This window comes from Penaeus japonicus, unplaced genomic scaffold, assembly GCF_977035675.1.
Source record: "Penaeus japonicus unplaced genomic scaffold, GWHDUDI00000001_assembly GWHDUDI00000012, whole genome shotgun sequence".
Taxonomy (NCBI): domain Eukaryota; kingdom Metazoa; phylum Arthropoda; class Malacostraca; order Decapoda; family Penaeidae; genus Penaeus; species Penaeus japonicus.
This window is the reverse complement of record NW_028234414.1, coordinates 6,517,070-6,524,569: the sequence shown is the minus strand read 5'-3', so window position 1 is coordinate 6,524,569 and position 7,500 is coordinate 6,517,070. Positions and strand designations below refer to the sequence as shown.

Below are 7,500 nucleotides of genomic sequence, written 5' to 3'. Positions count from 1 at the left end.
AGAGACCGCGTGTATTCTAGTGTGCAGCTATGTGTACACTTATGTACACGTGTGTGTTCGTATGTATACATCCTCTATTGAATATTGCAAGGCACTTTTAGATGTTCCCAGAAAGAACATTCAGACTTCCCGAAAGGCGACTCTCCGCCATGTAATCAACTCCTTGATAACATGATAACAGCTTAAGAAACAATCACTGTAATCAAACGAACAACTTCTGATTCGGTTTCAGCGAGTAATACAACTATGGAAAAAGAAGGTATTACAACTTTCGCTTCTTTTTTCTCTTCATCTTTTATCTCTAACCGAAGTGGCACTTCTTTAAACCGACGGAGGGAATTGCGCAGCATATAGAAAAAGATGTGAAGGAGAAAAGGAATGGAGGAGAGGAGGAAAAGCAGAAAGAAGAAGAGGAGAAAAGGAGGAAGTGATGGAACGAAGAGAAAATTAAGGGAAGAGGGAGAGAAGAAGAAGCGGTAGAAATGTTAACGACCGAGAAGATTAAGAAGAAGGAAGAAAAGAAGAAAAATCAAACAGAGAAAGAAGATAATCAAGAAAAAAGGGATATTCCAAACTCCACAGACACTCCAAGCCCTTCGTGGATCCCCAGTCATACCATTTCTTTTATTTTTTCTTCTTCTTCTTCTCTCTCCCGACAGCAACAAGGAGCACGATTAGCTGTTGTCCGGGCTAAACTAACCTGTCGAAGCAGCCAATAAAACGGCAGACTAGCGCTAAGGCAACCAATCAATATCGAGTTTACGACGTCTGCCACTGCATGCAACAGTAGTTTCGGGATCGACGAGGCAGATAAAAGGAAACAGAAAAATGAAAATGAAAAACAGGAAAGAAAACAATTGCGAAACCAAACAGAAAATATACCGATATTCTTCTTATCAATCAAATCAACGCTTTTTAGGCTAAAAGGAGTTTAAGGATTTTAACATATATTACATACTGAAGGATGATATATAGCTATAGATCGATTTATTTGTTCTTCAGTAAAGGAATCAACAAAATGGAAAGAACAAAATTCACTAAGGGTCGCTTTTATATCAACACCTGCTCTTTCTTGGCCAAAGAAAAGAATTAAACTTAAAATGGATAAACGTGCGATTCTTATCAGATTTTATCGGGAGTTACGATCAGACACACTGAGGTACACACACACACATGCACGCATACACACACAATCACACACACAAACACAAACACACACACACATATCTTCCGTGAATATACCATCCATTACACAAAGGAAACTTGGGTGCATGTGTGAGGCAAAGTTCACTCTCATTTCACTCACTAAAAAAAGGAGGGAAAACGATCTCTCTAATTGAGGACGAAGGTTGATGGAATATTCCCCGCCTGTTCCTCGCGCCGAAACTTTGAATCATGTCATTTATCCATGGCAACGCGTCACTTCAACAATAAATCACTTCATCCTCGCGGGGGAACTGAAATAAAAACGAATGACAAGGTTCCTGAAACAAGCGCTTCCTTCTCTCACTTTACAGATACGATCAGGCAAGAGAGAGCCAGCGCAAGCAAGGCCGGAACTACGACCACAAGACGAACCTTGTTCACGACCTTCCTCGCCCCCTAAAACGACCCTCATCTTCTCCTCTTCCCCTAACGACCCACTGAAGGGAACACCTTAACCCTGATTGCCTCATCACGCTCAGTTAATGAGGAGGTATAATAGAAGGTCAGTTTTTTTTCCCGCCATAACCCCCTGCTATGTCACGTGACCTTCCCGCTATCATAGAAAACGGGTCGATTTATGAGAGAATCATGATGTCGATAGAAATTTATCTGGCGGAGGGATAAAAACAGTAAATAAATAACTCAGCATATGAAGCTATCTTCGTGGGTTTATTTGAAATATAGGCGCTCTATGTCATCCTCTTACTACCTGAGTTTTTATTTTCTGCCATAAAGAATCGTATCTCTTTCGGGTTTGTGGGCGATGCGGCGCGGAGGAACATAAAAATATTCATCCTTTACATATGTCAGTATATAATCATTCCATGCATATCCAGCGCATGTGCTAAGAATACTAAACAACAGAACCCGCTCGGAAAACAGCAAACGCAAAATAAACACACGCAAACACAGACCAAAAGGCCGAACAAATCAAGCGAAACGAAGAGGAAAACAAATGAAGTGGCAGGAGCGACGCCAGCGACAAGCATACAAGGTAAGAAGATTCGGATTCCAGACAACAACAACTTCCAGCCGAGTCCTGGATAACCCCCCCTCCCCCCTAACCACCCACCCTCCTCGTGCCGTACCAGCCCGACAACATGCAAAGCCTCCCCTTCCCCTCCCCCTCCCCCCCATGGCGCCATGGGGAGCACGATAAGGTCGTAGCATAATGAAGGCCCGCCATATATGCCGTCAGGAGAGGTGGGGGGGAGGGGACACCACGACCCCCCACTGGTAACTGCGGTGACGGCCGGCAGAGGGCACAAGATACGCTGGATTTTGTAGACAATTCCTACATTCTCTCACACACACACAAAGACACGCACATATATCTGTAAAATGGTAATCTTTATTTATCTCGTTTTCTGCAAATAAGGATATGCGCATGTAATGTACATATCCGCATCAATGATCACATGTATGCAGCAGATAGATACGAAAGAGAGAGAGAGAGAGAGAGAGAGAGAGAGAGAGAGAGAGAGAGAGAGAGAGAGAGAGAGAGAGAGAGAGAGAGAGAGAGAGAGAGAGAGAGAGCGAGAGAGAGAGAGAGAGAGAGAGAGAGAGAGAGAGAGAGAGAGAGAGAGAAAGAGAGCAAGAGAGAGGGAGAGAGGGAGAGAGAGAGAAAGGGAGATGGAGAGAAAGGGAAAGAGAAGAGCGAGGGATGGAAGGAGGAAGGGAGGGAGGGAGACAGAAAGAATAGGAAGGAAACGAACAAAAGGCGAGAGAAGACGAAGGAAAAGAGCGAGAAGAAGAGCACCACTCTCACCATGACCGCGCGATCTCGGGCCGCCACCATCACCATTCCGGCCACCATAAAAACGTCGCCACCAAATAGTGATTACCAAACCATTAGACGGGAGGGGGCGTGGGGTCAGAAGGTAGGGAGAAAGGGGGAGGGGAGGGGAGGGGTGGGGGGGTGAACACAAGTAGAGTGATATGAGAGGTGGAGCTCTCTCTTCGCCAAAGAACATGACCGAAGTGTTATCTTTTCCCCACGATAATCTCCAAGCGCCTGGGATGTTGCTGTCGGCGCGGTCTTGTCTCGCTGATGGAGAGATACGGCGGAGGCGGAGGAGTCCGAGCTACGGAACTGAGGGAATTGTGCTGACGGACATGAAATGGCGGAGTATGTAGTTTATTGAGTAGGATCGTGATGGTTGTTGAGGTAATATGAATTGAAGTGGTTTCTTATCATATAAGGAAATACAAGTATCATCTTTCAGAACCGGGTTTTCCAAATATCGTCATATTCCATAACGAACCAATAATCTAAAAAAAAAAAAAAAAAAAAAAAAAAAAAAAAAAAAAAAAAGAAGAAGAAGAAGAAGAAGAAGAAGAAGAAGAAGAAGAAGAAGAAGAAGAAGAAGAAGAAGAAGAAGAAGAAGAAGAAGAAACTACCTATCCCTCTTCTCGCACTTACGAAGGACGGTTCGCACGTGAATATTTCTACCTCGCTGACAGGGTCCTGCTGGCATGACACTAACTGCAGGGAATGTGTCAGCGCTGCCAACTGGAGGCTTCGAAGCGGGCCATATGACGGAGAGGGGAGCACTCAAGGTGTCAGGGCGTCAAGGGGCAGAGTGACGTCACAAGGGGAGGAGAGGGAAGGAGAAATAGAGGGGGACATAGAGAAGGAGGGATGGAGTGAGATATAGAGAGAGAAATAGAGGGACGGAGGGAGGGCTGGAGGGAGAAATGGAGGGGGAGAAGGAGAAATAGAGAGAGCAATAGAGGGACGGCGGGAGGGCTGGAGGGAGAAATAGAAAATGGAGGGAGAAATGGAGGGGGAGAAGGAGGGATGGAGTGAGAAATAGAGAGAGAAATAGAGGGACGGAGGGAGGGCTGGAGGGAGAAATGGAGGGGGAGAAGGAGGGATGGAGTGAGAAATAGAGAGAGAAATAGAGGGACGGAGGGAGAAATGGAGGGAGAAATGGAGGGGGAGAAGGAGGGATGGAGTGAGAAATAGAGAGAGAAATAGAGGGACGGAGGGAGGGCTGGAGGGAGAAATGGAGGGGGAGAAGGAGAAATAGAGAGAGAAATAGAGGGACGGAGGGAGGGCTGGAGGGAGAAATGGAGGGGGAGAAGGAGGGATGGAGTGAGAAATAGAGAGAGAAATAGAGGGACGGAGGGAGGGCTGGAGGGAGAAATGGAGGGGGAGAAGGAGGGATGGAGTGAGAAATAGAGGGGGGGAGAAATGGGAGAAATGGAGGGGTGGAGGGAGAAATGGAGTGAGAATAGAGAGAATAGAGGACGGAGAGGAAATAGAGTGGAGAAATGGAGGGGGAGAAGGAGAAATAGAGAGAGAAATAGAGGGACGGAGGGAGGGCTGGAGGGAGAAATGGAGGGGAGAAGGAGGGATGGAGTGAGAAATAGAGAGAGAAATAGAGGACGGAGGGAGGGCTGGAGGAGAGATGGAGGGAGAGAAGGAGGGAGGGAGGGAGAAATAGAGAGAGAAATAGAGGGACGGAGGGAGGGCTGGAGGGAGAAATGGAGGGGGAGAAGGAGGGATGGAGTGAGAAATAGAGAGAGAAATAGAGGGACGGAGGGAGGGCTGGAGGGAGAAATGGAGGGGGAGAAGGAGAAATAGAGAGAGAAATAGAGGGACGGAGGGAGGGCTGGAGGGAGAAATGGAGGGGGAGAAGGAGAAATAGAGAGAGAAATAGAGGGACGGAGGGAGGGCTGGAGGGAGAAATGGAGAGTGGAGGGAGAAATAGAGAGAGAAATAGAGGGACGGAGGGAGGGCTGGAGGGAGAAATGGAGGGGGAGAAGGAGAAATAGAGAGAGAAATAGAGGGACGGAGGGAGGGCTGGAGGGAGAAATGGAGAGAGAAATAGAGGGACGGAGGGAGGGCTGGAGGGAGAAATGGAGGGGGAGAAGGAGGGATGGAGTGAGAAATAGAGAGAGAAATAGAGGGACGGAGGGAGGGCTGGAGGGAGAAATGGAGGGGGAGAGGGATGGAGTGAGAGATAGAGAGAGAAATAGAGGACGAGGAGGGCTGGAGGAGAAAAGGAGGGGGAGAAGGAGGGATGGAGTGAGAAAAAGAGAGAGAAATAGAGGGACGGAGAGAGGACTGGAGGGTGAAATGGAGGGGGAAAAGGAGAAATAGAGAGAGAAATAGAGGGGCGGAGGGAGGGCTGGAGGGAGAAATGGAAGGGGAGAAGGAGGGATGGAGTGAGGAATAGAGAGAGAAATAGAGGGACGGAGGGAGGGCTGGGGGGAGAAATGGAGGGATGGAGTGAGAAAAAGAGAGAGAAATAGAGGGACGGAGGGAGGGCTGGAGGGAGAAATGGAGGGGGAGAAGGAGGGATGGAGTGAGAAATAGAGAGAGAAATAGAGGGACGGAGGGAGGGCTGGAGGGCGCAAAGGAGGGAGGGAGTGAGAAATAGAGAGAGAATAGAGGACAGAGGGAGGGCTGGAGGGAGAAATGGAGGGGGAGAAGGAGGGATGGAGTGAGAAATAGAGAGAGAAATAGAGGGACGGAGGGAGGGCTGGAGGGAGAAATGGAGGGGGAGAAGGAGGGATGGAGTTAGGAATAGAAAGAGAAATAGAGGGACGGAGAGAGGACTGGAGGGTGAAATGGAGGGGGAAAAGGAGAAATAGAGAGAGAAATAGAGGGGCGGAGGGAGGGCTGGAGGGAGAAATGGAGGGGGAGAAGGAGGGATGGAGTGAGAAATAGAGAGAGAAATAGAGGGACGGAGGGAGGGCTGGAGGGAGAAATGGAGGGGGAGAAGGAGGGATGGAGTGAGAAATAGAGAGAGAAATAGAGGGACGGAGAGAGGGCTGGAGGGAGAAATGGAGGGGGAGAAGGAGGGATGGAGTGAGAAATAGAGAGAGAAATAGAGGGACGGAGGGAGGGCTGGAGGGAGAAATGGAGGGGGAGAAGGAGGGATGGAGTGAGAAATAGAGAGAGAAATAGAGGGACGGAGGGAGGGCTGGAGGGAGAAATGGAGGGGGAGAAGGAGGGATGGAGTGAGAAATAGAGAGAGAAATAGAGGGACGGAGGGAGGGCTGGAGGGAGAAATGGAAGGGGAGAAGGAGGGATGGAGTGAGGAATAGAGGGAGAAATAGAGGGACGGAGAGAGGGCTGGAGGGAGAAATGGAAGGGGAGAAGGATGGATGGAGTGAGGAATAGAGGGAGAAATAGAGGGATGGAAGGAAGGCTGGAGGGAGAAATAGAGGGGGAGGGGGATATATAGGGGGAGAGAGAGGGATGGAGTGAGAAATAAGGGGGGAGGCGGTAGAGGGAGAAATAGAGGGCGGAGGGATGGAGGGAGAAATCGAGGGAGAGCGAGGGAGTAAGCCAATGATGTAAGACACTTTCCTAATTTTAAGTCTTAAAATAAAACTGCAAATAAGTCATGGCCATGAAACAACCCCCCCCCCCTCAAAAAAAAAAAAGAGAGAGAGAGAGAGAGAGAGAGAGAGGGAGAGAGAGAGAGAGAGAGAGAGAGAGAGAGAGAGAGAGAGAGAGAGAGAGAGAGAGAGAGAGAGAGAGAGAGAGAGAGAGAGAGAGAGAGAGGATTCTCACCTTCCATTAAGTTTTAAAAATAACGAAAGTGTACTTGAAGACTCTTCTTTTTCCTCTTACACTTTTTCTTTACTTCAGCGACTCCATAGTCCTTATTCTACCTTCTCCCTCTTCTCTTTTTCTTACATTTTAATATTTTTTCTATCCTCCTTTGGCTCCTGTTTTCTTTCCTTTCACATAGGTTTACTTATCTATTTACTTCTATTTCTCTCTCCTTAAGTCATTTTCATACACGTGTTTTACTTTAGATTTTTGTGTCTATAAACATATTTTCCCACTATTTTACACCCATAGCCCAGTTTTTTTTCCTTTTTTAAACTTTTTTTCCCCGTCTATTGACCCTTTTCCTGCCTTTTCCTTCGTTTTTCCTATTCTCCGGACACTGTTTTCGTGTCCTCTTAAAATCCCTTTCATTGAAGAAATAATACCTATATTATTCTTGGTATTCTTTCATCCACATTATTATACATCCTTTGGAACGAACTTATTAACAACACAAAGGGTTATCAAGGATCTTTATTGTCTTTATTAGAAAATATAGATATGCTCTAAGCGTGATCATATTATCATACTTTTAATAAGTGATACAACCCCTTCCTTCAGAGAGTATGAAGAGCATGAGAAGGGGGTATATGCTGCACAGAGCATAAGAGTCATACTAGCTAGTATACTATAAAGTCACACTTAGCCTATCCTAATCCTATCCTATCACACTAAAGCCTATCCTAGAATTGTTTTTTTCCGTTTCAAAGATAAGTATTGTA

At 47.0% G+C, this 7,500-nt stretch overlaps 1 protein-coding gene across 5 annotated transcripts in view; it reads right to left on the bottom strand.

Annotated features, from left to right (window-relative positions):
• Nucleotides 1-7,500, bottom strand: part of LOC122252175 (uncharacterized) — a 41,817-nt gene that overhangs the window by 6,596 nt on the left and 27,721 nt on the right. The gene's annotated exons all lie outside the window — the stretch shown is intronic.